The following is a 23,126-nucleotide window of genomic DNA, read 5'->3' as shown; positions in this document are numbered from 1 at the left end:
CCAGTGAATGGGTATCTGCCTTGTTTCTAGTTCTTACTGAAAAAGAGATCAGCATACCTTTCCTTTTCGTTAATAAGGACATAATTCTGTTGTTTTAAGCTTGACAACATCTCTGAACATGATTCCACTATTAAGTATCACTTAGAGCAGTTAGATGTGCCTTCCTCTGAAACCTGAACAATATACTTTAGGTGGCTACTCTAAGTGACATTGATGAACTTTATTCCAGTCAGACTACTCCCTGGGTTTCATGTATTAAGACGCTTTTACCTTGTTTTAGAGCAAATAGGGTAGGGGATCCTGAAGAGAAGTTTAGTGTGCTCCTGAGGCATAAATATCTGAGGCAGAAATATTTCTACTCAATTCAATGTAAATACTTGCTATGTGCAAGGTCCTATCCTTTATGTTGCAAATGTAAAGACATTATAAGGATCTGTCCCTGACCTCAAGGAGCTCACATTCTGCTTGGGATATGATGTGTCTGCACGTAAGTAAAAACAAAATAAACTGAGGAAGGAGAGAGCACTAAACACTGTGGGAATGTAAAAAAGTTTCTTATGTGATAAGGCTAAAATTGAACTGGGTCTGGAAAGAAGCTAGGGAGTCTAACAGGCAGAGGAGGGAAGGGAATTCATTTTGCACAGGGGTTCTGAGAAGTTATCTGGTGAATTTGGCTGAAACATTGAGTGTTTGAGGAGGACTAATGTGAAAAGAAGGTACAAGATAACCTGGAACAAGAGTGTGAAGGGCTCTAAATATTGGGCTAAGAAATTTGTATTTTATCCTAGAAGAAATTGGGAGCCACTGAAGTTTAGTAGCTAAGAGAGCATAAGTAACCCTGGAGAGAACAGGATGGGTGAATAAGGCTAGAAGCCAGATTGTGAGTGAGAGGCAAAGAAACGGTATGTTTGCCTTAAAGTGATCTCTCACCTCTATTTCACCTAGGACTAGGATATTGGATGAACATTTGGGGTTATTACAAGTGTGTAGCTCAAAAATACCATTGGTTATTGTCCATAGATTTTATTTATTTAACAACGGCCTGGTGTGGGCTTTCTTATTTATGTTGCAGAGCTATCCTGCCCATCTCAACATTACAATATTGGGGATTTTTTAGGTGGAATGTTGTAGTATCCACTTTCTCTTTGGAGTTCACAATGAGGTTCTTCTCTTAACTAGCCAAACTTGACATTATAATGACTTAGTAATGATAAAAATAATAACAGCTAACATTTATATAGTACTATGTACTAGCCCTTTACAAGTATTATCTCATTTGATCCTCACAACAAGCCTAGGAGGTAGGTGCATCCCCATTTTACAGATGAGGAAACTGAGGAAAACAGAGATTTAAGGGACTTGTCCAAGGTCACATAGCTAGAAGCTCTCTGATCTTAGATTTGAGCACAAGTTTTCCTGACTGCAGGTTGGATGCTCTATTCACTGTACCACCTAGCCGTCCCTAAGACTAGCTGCCTATGATAAGACTCTATCCAGTGAGATTATATTACTACATGTCAAATAATTTAAAGAACTAGTTTCCTAATTTAAATGCTGTCTAAAACACTCAGGCAAAGAACTCTTGCCAATTGGGTAAAGAGAACACAATTAATGCATTCTTCATGATAGCAAATCCCAACCTTTGCTTTCTAGTAACTGGGCTATTGACTTGTCCATTCAAAAGTCCTCCACCTTATATTTCAGCCTCCCAAAACAGGCTCTTGATTGTCCTCTCTTTTGATATATAGCTCTCATTCTAATAACTCTGAGCCTGAGACTCTGCCCTGATCTAATGGGTCCTCCAACGGACTGTCTAGAACCTTGCCCCCAAAACCGTAGCCCTAGTGGCTGGATCTCCACTGCTTCCTGCCTTGCTTAACCTCTCAAGTGTCCTTCCTTGCTCCCTCTGACCAAGTCCTTTCTGTAGTATTCTGTTCAACAGCCCACTGCCTTCAGGCATCCTGCCTTTCTCCCAATTATTCTCCATTGCAGTGGGATCCTACTCCTAAAAAGCCTGGTCCATGTCAGTGGTTTTCTTGCTAGACTTCACTGACAGCTAACAAAATTTGATAAGAGATGTTATATATGATATATCACATACACATATGTGTATACATGTTGATATACCTATATCTATCAATACTGATATGGATATAAAATCATGTTAATACCTTACAATGACAGAGCATTTTGCAATTTATAAGGTACCTCTACACACATTCATTCATATGCACACACATTATTTGATCCTCATAACATTGTAAGGTAGGCAGGATTATGATCATGTTATAGATGAGAAAACTGAGGTTCAGTGAGTTTAAGTGACTTTCCCAAAGTCATACAATTAGTAATGCCACTTGTGCTATCTGTATTACAAAAATGTTGTGGACAAACCATTGTAAAGATCCCTATGCTACCTAAAAGAAGGTCTCTTAATTTAGGTTCCATGAACTTATTATTTTAAAAAGCATTTCAAATAACCATGTTTCAAAATAACTAGTTTCCTTTGCAATCCTATGTATTTTATTTTATGCATTTTTAAACATTATTCTGAGAAGTCATTGCCAGATTACCATAGGGGTTGATGACACCCCAAAAAAGTTAAGAACCCCTGACCTAATGTGAGAGGATGATGGAAGTGGTGGTGATAATTAAGTGGAAGACCCTGAACTTGATCTTTGATGGGGAGGTTTTCACCAGGTTCATTTCAGATGATTGGCAGTGTATCAAAACTTGCCTCACTGAAGAAAGGCCCCTGGATTGTCCATTGAGAGGGAGATGAGATAGGGGGAAAAGTGTAGCCAGCAGATTCCAGGGCAGCCTCTGGGAATAACCTCCATGGATACCCATCATGGCTGATTGTTTATTGGCCAGGTTTGTGGGAATGTGTAAAAGAGGCTCTATCAGCCAAGTGGCCTTTGGGGAATTCCAAGAAGAGTAAGAGATGGAAAACATTGCCTGGACCCAAGGGAAGGAGATAGGGTAGAGAAAGATAATCATTTACTAGCAAAGGGTCATATGTACCATGTACACACAGGCACATACACACAAACACACATACACAATAAGAGAGTAAGAAGGAAAGGCACATTTCCTGCCTTCAAAAGATATTTGAATGTTCCAAAGAAAGGCTAATCTGAGCATAGAAATTCCCCTGATTTGTACCACTGCTAATGATCAAGGAAGAATTGCTTCTGTAGGCTGGCCTCATGAAAGCCTCAAGCCAAAATTTTCCTTTAACAGAGGCCCCAAGAGATGGTTTACAGGACAACAGAGTTAGCTTCCCTTGAGTCAGCCTCAAAGACTAGTGATATCCTTCCAAACAATTTCTTCACATTGTCAGCCACTACTTTCTCTTGAATTTCCACCTCTGACATCTACTAGCTGAGCGATCCTGGGCAAGTCACTTACCCTCTCAATGTCCTGGGCAGCTCTCAATCCTTATTGGTAAAATTGCCTCATCTAATACAATTCCAGGACCATTCCCTTTCTCCTTCCCTACATTATTCTCTGTGTAGAAGCTGCAAGGATACAATTTGTAAGAAAACTTCATAATGGGTAGAACTTCTTAAATGTAGATGGGCTATCATTGGAGGTGGCATGATGTCCATCATTGGACATCTTCAAATGTAGGCTACAATGTCAGGGACATTGTAGATGGGATTTCCATTTACATCTAGGTCATCCTATACAAGGCCCAATCCAACTGATATTCCATGATATCATATCTTCAGCACAAGTAATGGATAGAGTAACTTAATGGCAGTGTAATTTAGTGGAAAGAGAATGACCCTAGAAGGCATAGTACCTGGGATCTTGATCTTCCTCCACCATGCTATTGTAAGTGTGAACAAGGAGGAAGTTTGATTGAATTCTTCCATGATTTGATTGAAATCAACAACAACAGTAGTGAACAACTGACATTTATGTAGCACTTTACACTGGAAAGTTCTTTATGAATATTTGATCCTCACAGCAACCCTGGGAGGATGGTGGTATTATCTCCATTTTACAGATGAATATAACGAGGAAGATAGAGATGAAGTAATTTTCCAGGGTCATATGGCTAGTAAGTGTTTGAGGCCAAATTTGAACTCAGGTCTTCCTTACTTCATGTCTAACTGCATTATTGTACCATATTTTATCATATTGTATCCTATACTATCATATCATTTTGTATTTTAGGCATATTACAGACCTGAGCTACAACCTGGGATTCAGGCCTATAAAAGGAAGAAGACAGATCTGAAAGAAAATGAAATGGAATCAGATCTGAGTATGGACAAAGTAGATTTGTGTCTCTGGGGAAGGAGAGTCTGTTTATTAATGTAGCTTTTCCCAGGATACCTCTCATCCTCAGAGAAAGCAGTCATGCCTCTCTCATTTACCTGAGGAGGGAAATAATACGGCCCTAGGATCAGAGGAAATCACATAGATCAAGAGATGGCGGCATCTGTGAAGAGCAGTGGACTCAGGGATCTCCTGGACCCAGCCTTCTAGATGACTGGTGAGAGCTCCTGAGTGAAATCTCTAGGCAGTAAGAGCAGCAGCCATAGGGCTATGGAGGTGGCAGAACAAGAGGGAAGCCATGATGTCGAGGAGCAAATCTGTTCCTTGCCCTCCTCTTATTGTGAGTTAATTGGATTGTGAAGGTCCAAGAGGAAGTCGGCTGTAACCCCAAGTGTAAAATTTCCTTTTGGGGGAGATCCAAACCCTTAGAGTAGAACTATGATTCTATAGGACTTTATAGATACCAAAGGAGATTGAGAGCCATGAGCTGACTGCTCCATTCTAGGGCCATTTCACAGACTAGGACAGAACGCTAATTGAGATAACCTAGAAAAGGTGACATCCTGGAGCAAAAGGAACAGAAAAACAGCAGGCAATGAAGGACAGGAATGTATAAGAAGGGACAAAGTTTTGCGCAGATCCATCTGATTGTTTTCCCCATCTTTGATTCATAGGCAGGGAGAAATCAATTTGTAATGTTGCAGTGGAAATTTCTACAGTGAAAAATTTTCAGTTTGGCAGATTCCAGAAAATGGAGTGTTGCCGTTCAAGAGAAAAGAGTGAATATGTCTAGAACTGAGAGACCTTGTCACAAGACATAGGTTTTTTTTCAGACCACCCCAGTTATCTTAGCTAGACTTAGGTATAGGCACTCTTCTTTCCCTTCCTAACTTCCTAATAGTGGAGAGATACAGTGGAAAGGACCCTAGACTTGAGTCAAGATACCTGGGTTTTTATCACGCCTTTGTTATTTACAAACAATGTGACCTTGGACAAATCACTGGTATTTCCCTAGATTTCAGGTTCCTGACATAGAAAATGGGAAAACCTGCCTGCTGTATTCAGAGATTTGCTGTGATAATCAAATGAGGTCATAAATGAGAACATACTTTGAAAAGTCTTCGTGTAAGGCACTATGCAAATATTGAATATTGTTATTATCATTTAATTGGGGCTTTCCTTTTTTTTCTTTAAAGTGTCTGGCCCTTCTTTGGGAACTGAACCTTTCTGAAAAGGGAAAAGTAAAGGGCAGCTATGAAAGTTGATTTAGAATTCCGAATCAGGATTTCCCATCTTTTATTCTTCACAAGCTGAGTTCAATCTAGGTGCCGTGAAGTAGCATAATGATGTGGAAAGAGCATTGGATGTGGAGTGAGCCTGAATTTTTACCCTCATTCTGCTACTTAGTACTTGTCTAACCTTAGACAAGTCTTTTGCCTTTCTGTTACCTCTCCTCCTTCATACTAGCCACCAGTCCAGGACCAAAGATATTCCTAAGTATCTCCTCTCTTTGCCTCCCCAAAACACAACCACTTCTGGGACAGAATACCTACTCAGAACTGGAGTGAGCCCCAGGGTAAAGCTGATACCTAAGTATTGGAGACCAGGGTTCCTCTGAACTCCACTGACCCAAGTCTTGACCGTAAAGTAGGCCCAGGGACTTGCCATTTGCTCTCCTCCTTCTGCTGATATCCACCTACAGGTTGGTGTCCTCCTACACTCCCAACCTCTTGTTCAGGGATCAATAATCAAGTCAATATTATCATAGTGACTGTGAAGGGTATGACAATCTACTGCCCTATGGCTATGCTCAGAATCTGTGATTCCAAGTAATAGACTGCCTGAGTTGGAATCCGTATCCTAACCCATACTCTCCTCTCTCTCATAGCCATCAGTGACAGCTCTCTCCCTCCAAAGTCCCTAAGCCTCTATAAATTCCCTTGTGCCAGTATGTGCCCTTGGACCTCCTGTTCTATTGTTAACAAATTTTTCCTCATGTTGACCTATACTCTCCTCTTGGAAATTATTTTGAATATATTTTGTATTCAATTTCCTATGTACACATTGTTTTCTCTAGTAGAATATAGTCTCCTTGAGGGTAGGTCTTGCTCTTATTTTTGTCTTTGTATTCCCAGGACCTAATAAAGGGCTGGCATATATTGCTGTTATTCAGTCATTGAAGTCATGTCTGACTCTTTGTGATCCCATTTGGGGTTTTCTTGGCAAAGATATTGGAGCAGTTCACCATTTTCTTTTCCAGTTAATTTTGTAGATGAGGAACTGAGGCAAACAGGATTAAGTGACTTGCCTAGGGTCACACAGCTAGTGTCTGAGGCCAGATTTGAACTCAGAAAGATGAGTTCCTGACTTTAGGCCCAGTACTCTATCCACTGTACCACCTGGCTGCCCTGGCACATAGTAAATGCTTAAAAATTTCTATTGAACTGAACTTAATAAATCAAGAAGTTTGTCTCTCAACTTTTCTGTACTAATCTATAAGGTAAGGAGGTTAGGCTAGGTAATATCAGGCCCCTTCCAGTTAAGAAAGTGAGTAATACTTTTTTTTTAGACACACTTACAAAGTAGAGTAGTGAACTGGAAGCAATGGTTCAGATAATTCAGGCCCCAAACTCAGGTCTGTCTGAAAGAGCCAAACAACTGACAAAAGAAAAAAAAATCCTCTTGCCTGAATTATCCAGATTAATGTCTCAGCTCTTCATCCCCTTTGGAATGTGAAGACATAGCCCTGAGTTTAGCATTTATAAGAATGCTAGGAGATCATCCAATGGCAGCAGCTTAATGATGAAAAAGCGATATTTATTGTTATTGTCAATGTTAATCCTTTAATTAAGCTCACCCTTATTCTTGTCAACATCCTTCCCTTTCCTCCCCTCTTTCTCTGTTAAAACTAATTCGCTGGTCTGGTTTCTCCAAACTCTCTCAGCTCAAATTTTAATTAAAGTGAGTCACAAGCCTTGAATCACTAATGAGTGCCTCTCTGAGATTATTCCATTAGAAATCAGAGTTGACGCACTCTCTGCGGTGTTGTTCATTAACACGTTATTATTTTTTAATACAGTCAGTCCTGTTCAGGGCCTCTTCTCTTTAAGGTGATATGCAGATGTGAAACTTCCTCTCCAATACACTCTGCAGAGGCAGGTAGCAAGCCATTTAATGGTATGAGAACTAACCCATTAAAAACAAAATAAAACAAAAACTGAAGTCAATTGAGACCAGCCTAATGCTCCATGCACACACAGTGACACCTCATGCATTTGGCATCTCAGGGAGTGAAGTGAACACCATAGATGAGCTCTCTTGATCAATGAACTTCTTCCATTCATCATTTTGGATGGGAATCTTAAAAAAAAAATAAGACTTCTCTACCTATCTTTCCTTGATGACCAAAAATGTGCTGGGCGATGAATGAGTCTTTTTTTCCCATCCCATAATTTTTTGTCCCCCTTCCCCAAAATCAGCATGGTACATTGAAAGGACCATTGCAAATATAATTAGAAGGCCTAGGTTCAAATCCCAGCTTTGCCACTTAATAACGATGCGCCTTTGGGCAGATCACTTAACTTCTCCTAGCCTCAGTTTCCTCATCTGTAAAATGAGGAGATTGGACTAAATGACCTCAAAAGTCTAAATCTATTTCTAAGTTCTTAGTCGTGTTAATAATAAGAAAGAATGCTTGAAGTCAGTAAGATCCAGAGCCAGAAGCAGTAATTCCTACCCCTAGAATGGATTACATTTCCATACACCCATTTGTAATTTTGAAATCATTCTCCTCTTTGAAGGCCCAATTTGAATTCCGCCTCCTCTAGGAAGATAACTCATCTCCACAGATGAAAATGATTCCTCCTCAGCTTTCTCCCTGTACTTTTCTCTAACCTTTCTTTTGCAATTATTTTGGGATCACAGAATCCTGAAGGTGGACTGGTCCTCAAAAATCATACAGACTAACCCATAACTGAACAGGAATTCCCAATTTCTGGCTAGCGGTCAACCCATCTCTGGTAAGCAAGAACCCACTATCTTCTGAGGCAATCCATTTGTCTTTGGACATCTTTAATTGCTTGGATGTTTTTCCTTACATTAATAAAAAATATGCCTTTCTGCAGCTTTCTGCCATTATTTCTAGGTCTTCCCACTGTAGCCAAATCTACTACCTGTTGACAGGAAAGCTCTTAAACAGCATTTGGACAGCTCATCTATGTCCCTTCTAAGACCTTTATTCTTCAGAACAAATAGACCTCATTCATTCAACCTTTTTTTAAAAATCATCTCCAGTTCTCTCAAAATCTTGGTTATTCTATTGTGAAGATGTTATAATTTCTTAATATCCTTCTTAAAACATGATGTTCTAGAATTTGCCACTATTGTGCCTGAATGCCATTACCTATAATTGATATTCAATTGCAAAACTAATATTCCCAAAGCACTGGTGCAACTGTATTACTCCCCAGCTCAAGAAGCTTTAGTGCCTCCCTATTATCTTTGGGACAAAATGCCAATTTCTATTTGGCATTTAAAATCCTTCACTATTTTACTCGAACATAATTTCCCAAAGTGATTTTGCTTTATCCACTCTCGTGAACTTCACATTTCAGCCAAACTGGTCTACTTGCAATTCCCTGGACATGACATATCACCTCCCACCTTTACACTGGATGTCTCCCCTGCCTGGCATACTCTCCCTCATCACTTCCACCTTTCATAATCACTAGCTTCCCATGAAGCTCACCTCAAGAGTTACACTCTACAAGGGAAAAGCCCTTCTATAAGAAGCTTTCCCTAATTTTACAAGGTCCACTGCCCACCCATTTATTTTATATTTTTTATATATTTAATGTTTATTTATCTGACAATAGCTTGTTCCCCAGCACCTCCAAAGAATGCAAGCTTCCTGAGGTCACTTTGGCCTTTGTATCCCAGTACCCATATCAATGCCTGCTACCTAATAAATAGTTGTTTAACTGAGTAGCCAATCTGGTCAATCAGTAGTCAATGGTAGTGATAAATCATTAATTGCTTCTCCCAGGGATAGATGAGGTGGTCTGGGTGTCAATGGAAGACATTCTTCCACATTTAGTATGGCCCGAGAGGCCCTTTGAGTCATAACACTTCTACAATCCTTCAGAGGCTCATGAATTTGGTGTTTTGATTCAAGACCTGCTGAAACAGCAGCTGATGGTTGGTTTTGATACTATCTTCATCCACTTCGAGGATCCTGCCTAGCTTATTGAACAGATCTAAGCCATTCCAGATAACAAGACAAAGACAAAATGGTCCCTGCTTTCAAGGAGTTTACATTCTATTGGGAAAAAGACACCAACACCCACACACATATAACACACACACAAATAATCAAACAATCAAATAAATAAGTACAGGCATACATGAATATATAAATAGATAGATAAATGAATGAATGATTAAGTGAATGAATGAATTATTGAATAAGCAAATGAATGAATGAATTATTGAATAAACAAATAAGTTGAATGAATGAATTAAAAATGACTGAATAAGTAAATAAATAAATAAATGAGTAAATGCAAAATATATTCAAAGTAATTTCAGGGTAGGGAGGCTGTAGCAACTGGCAAGATCAGAGTAGGCTTCCCAGAGGAGAGCATAGCACTTGAGCCAATCCTAAAAGAAAAAGGAGACTCTAAGGGCCAGAGGTAATGGGGTGTGCGTAAGGCACAGAAATAGGAAATGTGACATTATGTAGGGGAAAGAAACTTGCATTTATTAACTTCCTTCAGTGTGCTAAGAACCTTACAAATAGGGAGGTAGATGACATTATTATCCCCATTTTACAGTTGAGGAAATCATGACACAGAGGTTATGTGACTTGTTCAAACAACTCTTGAGTGTCTGTGTTCAGATTTGAACTCAGGTCTTCTTGACTTCAGTCCTAGCACTCTCTCCACTGCCTCACTTAGCCACCTCTAGGGGGAAATAGCAAGTAGGACAGTTTGGGTAGAACATTGGATTTGTGAAGGTTAATGTACAAGAACATTGTGGAGACTTTAAATGCTGACAACAGCATCAGGGAGATTCTTGAGCAGAGATGAGCCATGGTCAGACCTGTCTTCTGCTGTTCAGTCATTTCAGTCGTGTCTGACTCTGTGACCCCATTGGGATTTTCTTGGCAAAGATTCTGGAGTGGTTTGCCATTTCCTTCTCCAGCTCATTTTACACAGGGCCTAGCTTATAGTAAGTGCTATATAAATGTTACCTATTATTATCAAGACTCTAAATCTTTAAGTGCTATATTTTTTATTATTGTTTCTAATCATATACTCAACAAGAACATGTGTTTTTTTGTTCATACTCATTTCTGGCTCCCAAATTCCTGAACACATTGGGGCACAGTTTTTGCTTCTGATGGGAGTTAGCAATCTTCTTTGAAGAAGAATCTTTGAAGAAGTGGAAGAATGTTCCTTTGGGTGGCTGACCAAGATGATACTTAATCAACTGGGCGGTGCAGTAGATAGAGTGCTGGTCCTTGCTACCCATGTAACCCTGGGCAAATCACTTAACTCTGTTTGCCTCAGTTTCCTCATTTACAAACTGAGCTGGAGAAGGAAATGGCAAACCACTCTAGTATCTTTGCCAAGAAAACCCCAAATGGGGTCAAGAAGAGTCAGACATAACTGAAATCAGACATCAGAGATGATACTCGGTGTTATACAGGGTATTCCTAAAGTTTGGACACATAGGCAAAATGCATATTTTCAAGAAATAAAATGAATGAAATTTTCAATAACATTTTATTTAATTGTAAAAAAATTTAATTTGATTTCCGTCTTTTGTGATGCAAAGGTTGCGAGATTCATGTGAACTCGATGCAATAACTCTACATTGCTGTTAATTGCCTATGTGTCCAGACTTTAGGAACATCCTGTAGTTTGGTCTCAACTAGAGTCTAATGTAGTAGAGGATTCTTCTCTCCAAATTGCCAATGGCTTTTTAATTCACAAACTCTGAAGACTTTTACTCAGTTCTCATTCTTCTTGATTACTCTGTAGCATTTGACATGGTTGACTGTTTCTCTTTCTTTTCTGGGTTTCTGGGACTCTATTCTTTACTGGGATTTTTTTTTCTACTTTTCTGAGGGCTCCTTCTCAGTCTGCTTTGTTGGATCATCATCTTAACTGCGGATAGCCTCAAAGGCTTTTACCTGGGCTCTCTTCTCCTCTCTCTCCACACTCTCTTAGTGACCTCATCAATTTCTATGGGATTTATGACTATTTCCAGGCAGATTACTTCCAGATTCATAAGTCTAGCCTTAGTCTCTCCCCTTGATCTCCAGTCCCATATCTCAATGTCTTTTGGGCATTTCAAACTGGATACCTTATAGGCATCATAAATTCAACACATCCCAAACAAAAGATGTTGTCTTCTCCCAAAACCAGCCTTCTTCTGAACTTCCCTTTTCTTTTGGGAGCACCACCATTCTCCCTGTCATCCAGGTTCATAACCTTGATTGTATCATCCTCAACATCTCACTCTCCTTCATTGTACATATCCACTCCATTGCCAAATCCTTCATTTTTTATCTCCACATCTCTCTGGGCAGTTGCATTATGAAGTGAATACAATGCTGGGTCTAGAGTCAGAAAGACCCAAGTTCCAGCCTCATACACTTTCTAGTTTTGTGACCCTGGACAAGTAATTTAATCACTGTCTGCCTTAGTTTCCTCAATTGTAAATGGAGATAATAACCTGCCCCACAGGGTTATTGTGAGGGTCGTATGAGATAATATTTATAAAGGGCTTAGCACAGTGCCTGGCACGTAGAAGGAACTTAATAAATGCTTATTATCTCCCCTTTCCCCATCCTTTCCCTCCTCTTGCATTTGTCTTCTCTTTTTATACTCACAGTCATCACCTTAGTTTATGTCATCATTGCCTCCTGCCCAGACTGTTTCAGTAGCTTCATAATTTGCTCCTTCCTTCAAGTTTCTCTGCTTTCCAAACTGTCTTCCAAAAAACTGCCAAAATGCTTTTCCTAAAGCATAGGTTGATCATGCCATTTTTGTACTCAAACTGTAGTGGATCCCACTTTCCTTTAGGATCAAACATAGACTCCTCTGTGTGGCACTCAAGGCCCTTCACAAGTGGACTCCAACCTACCTTTCTCAAATTATTGTGCTTTACTCCCTTTCATTCTTCAGACTTTGCTGCCACGCTTGGCAAGTTCTTCCCAGAGCCTCCTTTTAAAAACCTGTTTTATTTGTTTTGTTATCTGTTATTCTATATGTATTAGTAATTAGGGTGGGACTTTTTTTTTACTCTTTTCTCTTTTAGAGCACTTAGGTAATCAAGTGCCTTAGAAAAGTCTGGCCTTTGTTTTTTTGATTAAATGTGGGAGTCTTTGCCGACCTGCTTACGTCAAGGGAAAGCCTAGTTCACATAGGTTTGAGTCTCATGGTTGTGTGATGCCCTTTGACCACGAACAGGGCATATAAACTCAGAGATTAGTGTTTTGCTTGGGGCTCTCACTCACTGGAAGAATGTTGTGTGATTTGACCAGACCAGACTCTGGGTAACTGTTGTTAAGAGCCTCCCGGCTTGAAAACTCAGATGTTGGTGCTTCCCTGGTAACTATATACTGAGATGTTTGGACAGAAAGCTAGAAGCCTGTCTACTGGTTTGTGTTATTTGATCTGTTGATATTTTCTATTTGTAATTTCTGTTTGTATTTGCTCTGAAGTTCAGGGTGCTGGCTTTCCCCCCTGAACTAAGTGAATTATATATGTATGTTTGATTGAAGTGAGATTGTTAACCCCTCAAAGTTGCTTTCCTTAGAAAAGCAGATCGAAGAACCTGTACTAGTAGCCCCTCTGCGTGCTGGTGTTATTGGTCTTTCACCGCCATGTCAAATGCTAGCCACATTGTTGTTACATCATATTAGAACATAAGCTTCTAAAGGGTAGAAACTGTCTTTCTCTCAGGTATTTGAATCCCACTTTGCATGTGTGTAGTAATTACATTGATTATAGAATTTGAAACATATATAATATCATTTAAGGTCCACAACCACTTTGTATAAGAAGTCATGCAAATATTATCATTCCTATTTTGTCAATGAGGAAACTAAGACCTAGAGAGACTTTGTGACTATCTAATGTGAGCTTCAGAGTTGGGATGTCAGTGACCATCTAGTCCAAAACATTTCTTCAAGATCATGTAGCTGGAAAGATACAGATCTGGAATTTCAGGGTTCTTTGCTTTGTGCCATCTTACCTAAGCATTATGTATGGAATGGGGTAGCTAGATGGTACAGTGGTAGAGTGCCCAGCCTGGAGTCAGAAAGACTCACCTTCATGAATTCAAATCTGGACTCAGACACTGAGTGACTCTGGGCAAGTCACTTAATCCTGTTGGCTTCAGTTTCCTCATCTATAAAGAGCTGAAGAAGGAAATGACAAACCATTTCAGTATCTCTGTCAAGAAAACCCAAAATGGAGTCACAAAGAGTCAGATATGACTTCAGTTATTGAACAACAATACAAAAAACAAACAGGACATGTAGTCATCCAGCTTTTGCTTGAAGACTTCTTTTATTGGGCTCACCTTCTCCTCTAGACTAAGTCTGAGGGCTGTACAAAGGTATGCTGGAGTCATCTTAAACTGATGAGAACCAATAGTTAATACCCAATAGTTAAATTTTCAGTGTGAGCATACCTTGAAAATGTATACCTTGAAAATATACCTTGAAAATGAGCAAACAGGATTTGATTTATTATTTTGTTGAGTGTTTAGACTTAATAAAGCAATGGAGAAAATGTTAATAATGAAGACTAAATTTAAAAAAGCATCATATTTATTTCCCTGAGAACCAGTTGTTAAACCTTTACCAGCATACCTCTGGAACTGGACCACCACCTCTGCTACACACAAGCATATCCCTTGTATATCAGTGCCCTGGGACAAAGCCCTACTCTTCCTGGGTTACTTAAGGTTCTATAATGTGAACTTGCCAACTTAGTAGAATTACTGTAATTTGCCTCTCTAAGATGGATGACACATTTCTTTGTGTTACTCAATTTCACTTAAGGCAGCCTTATAAACCTTTGATAAGATATTGTAAAGCACCCTATGTGAAACTGAGTAACACAAAGAAATGGGATTCTCCACTCAGAGGGCACTGAAGAGTTTATTTGCTACTAGATGTTAACAAACAAGTCTGCATTGATGAGTGAGACAAACACTAGTACAGCAATGCCAATATCAGATAATGGAAGTGAGATTTGGCTTCATAGAGACCAAAGGTTTCTGAAATCAGTAAATTGAAGGGAACAAATCACTAAATCTATAAAGACAGGGTTGGCCTGAGTGGAAATTTGTGAGATAGGAAAAGTATGGTTTTCTGTTTCTCCCACCCACAGGTAGCAAGTATCCTTATGCTGGCCCCCTGAGGGACCAGAGACCCCAACTATGGCATCCCACTTAGACCTTCTTCTCCAGACAGGATCCAGAGCTCTGAGCCTCTCCAGCTTCCCTCTCCCCTTCAAAATAAAGAATCACAAAATCCCAGAGTCACATGGAAAGCTTATTAATGTAATAGAAAGAAACACTGTCACTCTGGCCCCATAATTAAGAAACCACCTGTCATCTTATTGCATTTCCTCTTTTGCTCCTTCCAGCACAGAGACCTGGCTCCATCTGGATGATGCCACACCCTTGGCCACCCTTTCCAGTAATCATGGCACTTTGACTCATACTTGCCCCACATCCCTGGCTGTAGGAAGTTGAAATACCCCTTGTTCCTTGTAACTATTTTCAGACCCTCACTTCACCCATTGTAATGCAATGACCTCTCCTTTGAAGGTCATACAATCCAAATTGATCACCTGATCCAGATTCTAGTAGTTATCTACCAAACTCTAGGACCTTCTCTTTAGTTCAGGGTCTGGCTCACTGTCTTGCTCTCCACCCCAACTCCTGTCCTTCCTTCTAGGAGATTTCAATACGCGTATTGAAATACTTGTTGTTCCTTCACATACCCTAAGTGCCCAGTTCCTCAATCTACCCAACTCTCATGACCTTTTCCTCTGCTCCACCTCTGCTATATACGGGGATGGCCACACCATTGATCTTTCTCTCACTTTCAAGTGTTCCGGTTCCACATTCAAGAAGTACAAATATACATTATCCAATCACAATCTTTTATCTTTCCATCTCTTCATATGCCTTACTCTTCCTAAACTTACTCTTAAGCCTCACCATGATGTCCTGTTCTTCTATTCTTAAGTACTATCCTAGGCCATTACCCCTGTTCTGGTTATACTCTCCTCCCTCCCTAGTCTCAACTCCATAACAAGCAACTTCATCCCTACATTATACTCTATTCTTGAATCTCTTGTTTCCTCATCCTATCACTGATCATACCTTACCAAACCCTAACTCATTCACCATCCACCTCCTTTATTCCAACTCATGTGCTAATGAGCATAAATGGAGAAAATAATGAAATTGTGCTGACTGGGTACCTTGTAAGTGTATTCTAAGTAGTCTCAACTAGGCCCTCATTGCAGCAAGGAAATATGATTACTTTGACCTACTTGACCCCACTCACCATAGCAACTGTACCAAATCTCTACTCTCCTAAATCTTCCCATATGACCCTCTTGTCACACTTTTGCTTCATACTTTACGCCTCCAAAATTGAAGTTATTTACCCAGAGCTCCCTCTTCTACCTCTTCCTCTTATCACAACCCTTAGCTGTCATCAAGTACAAACTCCCTCTTGATACAGAAATCTCTTCTCCATTATGCTTGACAAGTGGTCATCTGGCCTATGCTTAACAGACCATCCATCTCTAAATCTCTAGATTTCATCACTCTCCTTCAGCTGCTTCTCCTCCTGTAGACCCCTTCTCTCAATGGTGAGTTCTTCCTATAACCTCCAAACTGGGGAAGAGCCCAGTTGAAATCAGCCATTTCACATCCTCTTTGCTTAGTCACTATTCCCAGGACTTAGCACAATGCTTGGCACATAATCAACACTTAATAAGTGCTTCTTACCTGATTGACTGAGTGTACTTGAAGGTCACCACATCACAAAGCAGTCATTCCATTTTTAAAACAAGTTATAATTATCAGAAAAATCATTACTTCTCTTGAATTGAAATGTGTATCCCTATAAATTTCCTCCATTTGTCCTTCAGGGATGTGCTGGAAGCAGCTCAGATTGACTTTTGAGAGTCAATTGTTAAATTTTCAATTTGTGTATTTACACCTCAGATATTTAAGTGTTATAAATCAAGGTTTAGTTGATTTCTCAATTTCTTTAAAAAGTGACAGAGAGATTGTTAAAAATGCAGATTAAGCTTAAAACTATGTCCTACACATTTTTTTTTCAGAGAGCCAGTTGTTAAATATTTACCAGTACAATCCTGTCCCCCTGGTACTATACAAAATAAATTTAAGCCTGCTTTCAATTCCAAAATTCTATGATTCTAGAATAGCCCCAATCATTCTACCTAATGGATATTTAACTCTTTATTTTTGCATTGTCTATGTGCTGAATTATCCTGAATCCTCTTCCTCATGGTCACTGCCATCACAATATTCCATTCCCCTGGTCTCACACTAGAAAATAGGAATGAAATTGTTTAGGACGTGGAACAGATTTAAGAGCACTGGATTTAGAATCAGATAACCCAGGTTGTATCTATCTATCTATCTATCTATCTGACCTTTGGCAAGAGATTTACCTTTTTCATTCTCCATTTCCTTACTATGAAATTAGGGAGTTGAACTAAATGATCTCTAAGACCCCTTAAAGTTCCAAAAGGGCAATATCCCAAACTATCTTTTTCTTTCTCTCCCTGGAGCTTCCCACCCCCCCCCCCAAAAGCATCATTCCTTTCAGGCTTCAGGAAAGACCTTTTTTCCTCCCTTCCTCCCCACTTCCCTATCTCCTTTCTTATCTTGCACCACATACTCCCTTATTACACTATAAACTTCCTGAGAATAGGAACTGTCTTTTGCATTTTTTCATATCCCCAGTATTTAGCACAGTGCCTGGCATACAGTAAGTGCTAATAAATGCTTATTGATAGACATACTCTCCCTGTTTCTTTGTTAGACAGAGATAAGCAAAGCAAAGCTAATTTCTTAGGAAATAGTCTGACAAATGCCACCATCTGTGGCCTAAGCTTAAATTTGATTGGGAAGGAAGACTGAGGTTATAAGCATCCAAGAAATGCTCAGTTTAAGTTGCAAATCTCCAAACTATATTTTGACAAAAGAGATTCCTTCCAACCCCCCAAAAATACTATCATCATGGCCCTTGAAGGAGGGCTCCTCTTCTTTTGTAAAGGGGAGGCCCCAGAGGATGCTTGGAAGGTACTTACACCTATAAATGAAATAATAAAACCCATGAGCTCAGAGGATGAACACTGTTCAGGAGGGGCAGGTATTCAAAGTCCCATAGCAGTGGGTGCGCACAGGAAAGCATCCCAATATCACCATCTTGTGGCTGAAAGACAAATTGCTCTTTTGTTTGTGGTCAACAGTTTTGAATTCGTAGAATTTAAAGCTGGAGTAGACCTTAAAATCAATTTTGCCTGACCCTCTCATTTTACAAATGATAAAACCGAAGCCTAGAGAGGGGAAATTACTCGGGGTCAAACGGATGAGTAAGTGAATGAATGAATGAATGGGGGGAAAGCATTTTTTTAGGTACTTACTATGTGCTAAGCATTGGGGAAAAGATAGACAGTCCCTGCTCTCACAGAGTTTACACTTTAATGAGAAAGACAATACCTAAAAGAAAATTAGACTTCAAGGTGGATGGAAAATCATGGAAGTCCAAAGAGAGCATCCAAGTGATAGATGGCAAGGTCCAGAGAGCCTTAGTTTACATTGTGTGGTTGTGGTTGTGTTTTGTCTTTCATTTTCAATTTGTGGAGGATGATGCCATGACTTGCAAATGAATTGGATTTAAGTGAGAGAGAGCTGTGCAAAGTCACCAGCCTCACTTTCTCCTCAAGATCCATCTGAGTCCAGTGGCCAGAGATATATCAGGACAACTGGAGATGGGCCAAGATGCAGTGGGAGACCTTGGCCTTTAAGAATCTGCAAGGCATAGAGGAAAGTAAGATTATCATCTGACCTGGAGATTGTCCATCTCAACAGAAGGCTCCCATCACATCCAAGCCATGGGAGCATAAATCGAGCAGCCCAGAGGGTTCTAAGATATTCCCAGGGATAATTTGAGGGAAGATAGAGAAGAAGGCTAGTTAATGTCAGTTCTCAGAAATACCTCTAACATCTGTCCTTCTTCTGCATTCCCACTGCCACCACCATAAGTCGGGTCCTCAATAACCCAAAGTCTCATAGCTAGGATTTGAAATCAGGTCAATGACTACTGATCTATGGTTTGGATCATGCAGTATGTGTTTTGTTTTAAACAACTGCTCTGCCCGTCTATATCTTTAAGCCAGAACCGGCCACTGGCGAAATAATAAAACAGAGGACAAAGATTTTCCTTTCCTCTATATGTTAGACTAGATGCCTGCTGAGGTCCTTTACAGCTGTGAATATGATTATATTAGTTTCCATTTCAACTCTCCTTTTAGCTCTTTCCTCATTTGCCCATACTCTTCTTCTCTCCCCAGTATAAGCACATGTATGCATTATTTGTCCCTTTTCTGGGACTAATCTTTCTCATCTGTGGAGCTAAGGAAGGAGTTGGCATGGGTGACCTCTAAGCTCTTTTCCAGTTCTGAAATCCTATTTTTTCCCAGTGTCTAGGTCCCCAAATGGAACACTGACCTCATAGAATTTCCTGGCTATCTAGCACTCTCTATTGAAGTGACCCTGACTTGACATTGCACAGGGATGAAATTCATAGAATTTGTTACTCATAAGAGTAATTTAAAGCTCAAAACATAACTAATTCAATCAATCAATCACTGAGCATTTATTAAGCATTACTTACTGTGATAGGAACTACGGCTATTCTTGCCCTCAAAAAGCTCACACTTTAACGAGAAATGTTCAAGAAAGATTTAAACGCCTGAACTGCAGAGACATAGCAGGCTATCAAAAGATGCACAGGATGTCTTTGGCACCCTAAACTTGGGAGTCTGATTTCATGGACAATGATAATGGCAACAACACTCCACTTTGTATCTGTTACTCTGCTTGGTTTCAACTCATCACTTCTAATTCCATCACAAAGCTTCTAACTCAAGTCTTGAATGACCCACCTCCCTCAGCCTCTTCTCCCCTCTGATTGGAGGGCTGGAGGGTACAGCACCAAACTCCTCCCACAGCCTTCCTTTCTAGAGGGCAGAAACTGGACTCAGCTCATTCCACTTGGCATCTGCTGCTCTGCTTGGCCCCAGAACAAGATACTCCCTGGTTTCACTCTTTTTTGCTTCCTTTTGTGTTGTTTTTCCCCTCCCGCATTAGATTGTAAGCTCCACGAAAGCAAGGATTGTCTTTCTTTTTATCAATTGTATCTTCAGTTTAGCACAGTGCCTGGCACATAGTAGGTGCTTAATTTTATTTATTATATTTCTTGTTATATTTATCATGCTAATTGTGTTTGTTATTAATTATTTATTATGCTTATTGGATTGGATTAGAGATGATCTCAGGATTCTGAGCTAAAGGGATCATTTGAATGAATGATTCAACAAAACCAACTCAAATTCCTGAAAGAATAAATGAAGCCAGACCAACGGTATAAGTTCTTCTGTTCTCGTGACTATAGGAAAGCATACATTTGGATGGGATAGAGGAAATAGGTCATAGGGGGCTATCACGGAAAGAGCCCTGGGATCTTGACTCAGAGAACCTAGGTCTGAATCCTGACCCTGCTATCACTTTGAGTGCTATCACTTCACTTCTCTGGTCCTGGGTTAGATCAAGGTCCCTTCCTGATTCTAAATAATCCATAAATCTTTTAGTATAGCTACAGCCAGAGGGAGCGATCAGGCCCCAACAGCAGCTCCCTCTTTGAATGAAAAGGATAAAGATGATAGCTGGCGTTGATATAAGGCTTTAAGGTTTTACAAATTTGATTCTCACAACAATCCTGGGAGGTAGATGCAATTATTATCCCCACTTTACAGATAAGGAAACTGAGGCAGATAGAGATTAAGTGAACTTGCCCAGGGTCACACAGCTAATGAGTGTCTGAGGCAGGATTTGAATGTGTCTTCCTGATTCCAAGGCCAGGACTCCATTCACTGCATCACATAGCATCCCCTATTTGCTGTCAGGGATGTACCCAAGAGGTATAATAGCATGGGGTACAAAAGGGTGCCCTTAGTTTATATGTAATCCAGGACTGACCAGTGCTTGAGTTCAGTCTATTATGTGGGGATTCCACAGGGGGTGACTCTTGGGTATAGAGAAAATAATATTAATATTAATTAACAATAGTAATTAATATTAGCATAAGTAATTAGTAATAGTAACAGTAGTTAATATTAATTAACACTAGCAATGCCAACACTTCATACATATATAATACTTTGATGGCTGCAAAACACTTGACATACCATGTCTGACTTGTGTGAATTCAGAGTACTGAATTTAAAGTCAGAAACTCAAATTCTGGTTCTGTTCCCTCCTAACTTTGAGACCCTTCGCAAGCTGTTCAACTTCTCCAGGCCTTAGTTTCCTCATCTGCTAAAAACAAAATAGAAATGAGAGGTTGAACTGGATGGATTTCTAACATCCTTCTACTCTGAAGCTATGATTCTATTAATCATGTGCAGTCAATTTTATTATTTGGCCCCTTTTGCAAATGAGAAGACTGCCGTAATAATCATTGATGTCTGAAAGCACTAGGAATTTTTTTTGAATCTACCTTTGCTTCATGCTTTCGACTGGAATGTCCTCCAAAACCTGCCCATCCTTCAATGGTCAGTTGAAGTTCCACCTTCATGAAGTCTTCCTTGATTACTCTAGTGCAAATAGATCTCGTTTTCTGAATTCTTGTTATACATGGAAGATATACGTATGTGTATATTGGGTGTGCTACTCAGTACATAAAGGTGTGGTTTGGCTTATGGGTGGCATGAACAGATAGGATATGAGATATACCTTTTCAGGGAACAGGTGGAAGGATACATTAGCACTGCCAGCAGCCTAGCTGGGGAAAAGGGTAGACAAAATCCAGAATAGCTGAGACTGGGTGATCTCTCTTCTAGTCTCTAGTTATTTACATATTGTAATCTCCATTAGAATATGAGCTCCTTGAGGCCAGAGACTATACAGCCTTTGTTTGTATCTAAAGTGCTTAGCACAATGCCTGGCACACCAAAAGCACTTTATAGATTGTTTTTTGCCTTGATTTGATTTATCCAATCGGACAACATTTCAGATCTTTCCCAGATTCAGATATATCCCCTACTAAATAGTAGCTTTTTTGAGATCCAGCAGCATGTCTTCACTTTCCGCCACCTCACTCACCCCAGCACTTTGCACAGAATAAGTTTTGTACATTTATCTATTGAGATTTATCAGCCTCCTTGAAGGGCTTCAGTTATTCACATTTGTAATCTACCCTCCTTGGAAGTCCTAGAAATTCTCCAAACTTATTCAATTCATCTTTCCTTAGAAACCTTCCTATTGAAGAGATGCATTTCATCTGTACCTCCTTCTCCCTCTGTTAGAGACCTAATTAGGTTCATCCTCCAATTAACCATTCCTAATTAAAAAGGAGGAAAGCCCATGTGTCATTCTTAAGCTTCATTCATTAAACAACAGTGTCCAAATTTGAATTCCCTACTCACACAAGGAAGGGAAATGGTACATGTGTGGGATAAGAAATATCCCAATCTGTTAACCTTAATTTAATCATGTGAGGAGAAAAGAGGCTTAGCTTCCACTCCTTCTGAAAAGCTGTAATTAAGACTCAATTAGGGACATTGTTCTATAACAACCTTCTACAAGCAACATTCCATTTAAATGGAAAATGACAAAGAAAGGCAGACTGCCAGTCCCTGCTGGTCTACACTGAAGCATTCACTTCACAAGTCAAAGTGCATAAAATGGAGCTGCATAAGCACTCCAAAGGTTATTTGGGCCATCCCTCTGTCTCCTGATAGTTTTTTGAAAGAAATCAATTTCTACACATCGCTGCTTTGTAGTACAACAGGTAGGAGGGATTGGGATGGGGGGGGGTAAGAATCACAGAATCATTCATAGGAATCATATGTAGAATCACCTTACATATCTAGGTGTTTCTAAACACATTTCCAAAAATACAGATGTTTGGCATCAGGAGATAAATCTAACTACATTAGGTGTGGCTATCCACTCATTTACATGAAAAAGATCTAGGGGCATAAGAGGGAAATAAGCTCAGTATGAGTCAACAACGTTACCTGAAGCCTCCAAAACTCAAAAACTCTTGGGTTACGCTAGTCGAGTGATAGTATCCACCATAAGGGGAAGAGGGCAATAGTCCCCCTGGAGTCTGCCGTGGTCAGACCATACTCAGGAGTGTTCTGGCAAATTCTTACAACCAGGGCACATTTTTTAGTTTAACTTGCAATATTGATATTTTTTCCATCACTTCCTTAAGTCCAGGCAATCAGCAAAACAATAAATCAAGCCCTGATTTGAAAGGGTAAATGAGGGGTAAATGCTCACACTGAAAATTGAACAATTGGCTCAGTCAGTGCAGTTGGCTCCAGCACATCCTGGAAGTATTGTATTCAATTCCATTAAGTGCAGAAGGGCAAGGAGGATGAGGAGACCGGAGTGCCATACAAGGATTAGTGGAAGGAATGGGAGGGGGCGGGGTGGGGCAGGGTAAGGCAGGGTGTCTAGAACAGAAAAGA

This window comes from Trichosurus vulpecula, chromosome 2 (assembly GCF_011100635.1).
Source record: "Trichosurus vulpecula isolate mTriVul1 chromosome 2, mTriVul1.pri, whole genome shotgun sequence".
In the NCBI taxonomy this organism is placed as follows: Eukaryota; Metazoa; Chordata; class Mammalia; order Diprotodontia; family Phalangeridae; genus Trichosurus; species Trichosurus vulpecula.
The sequence above is the reverse complement of the archived record's forward strand: the minus strand, read 5'-3'. Positions refer to the sequence as shown.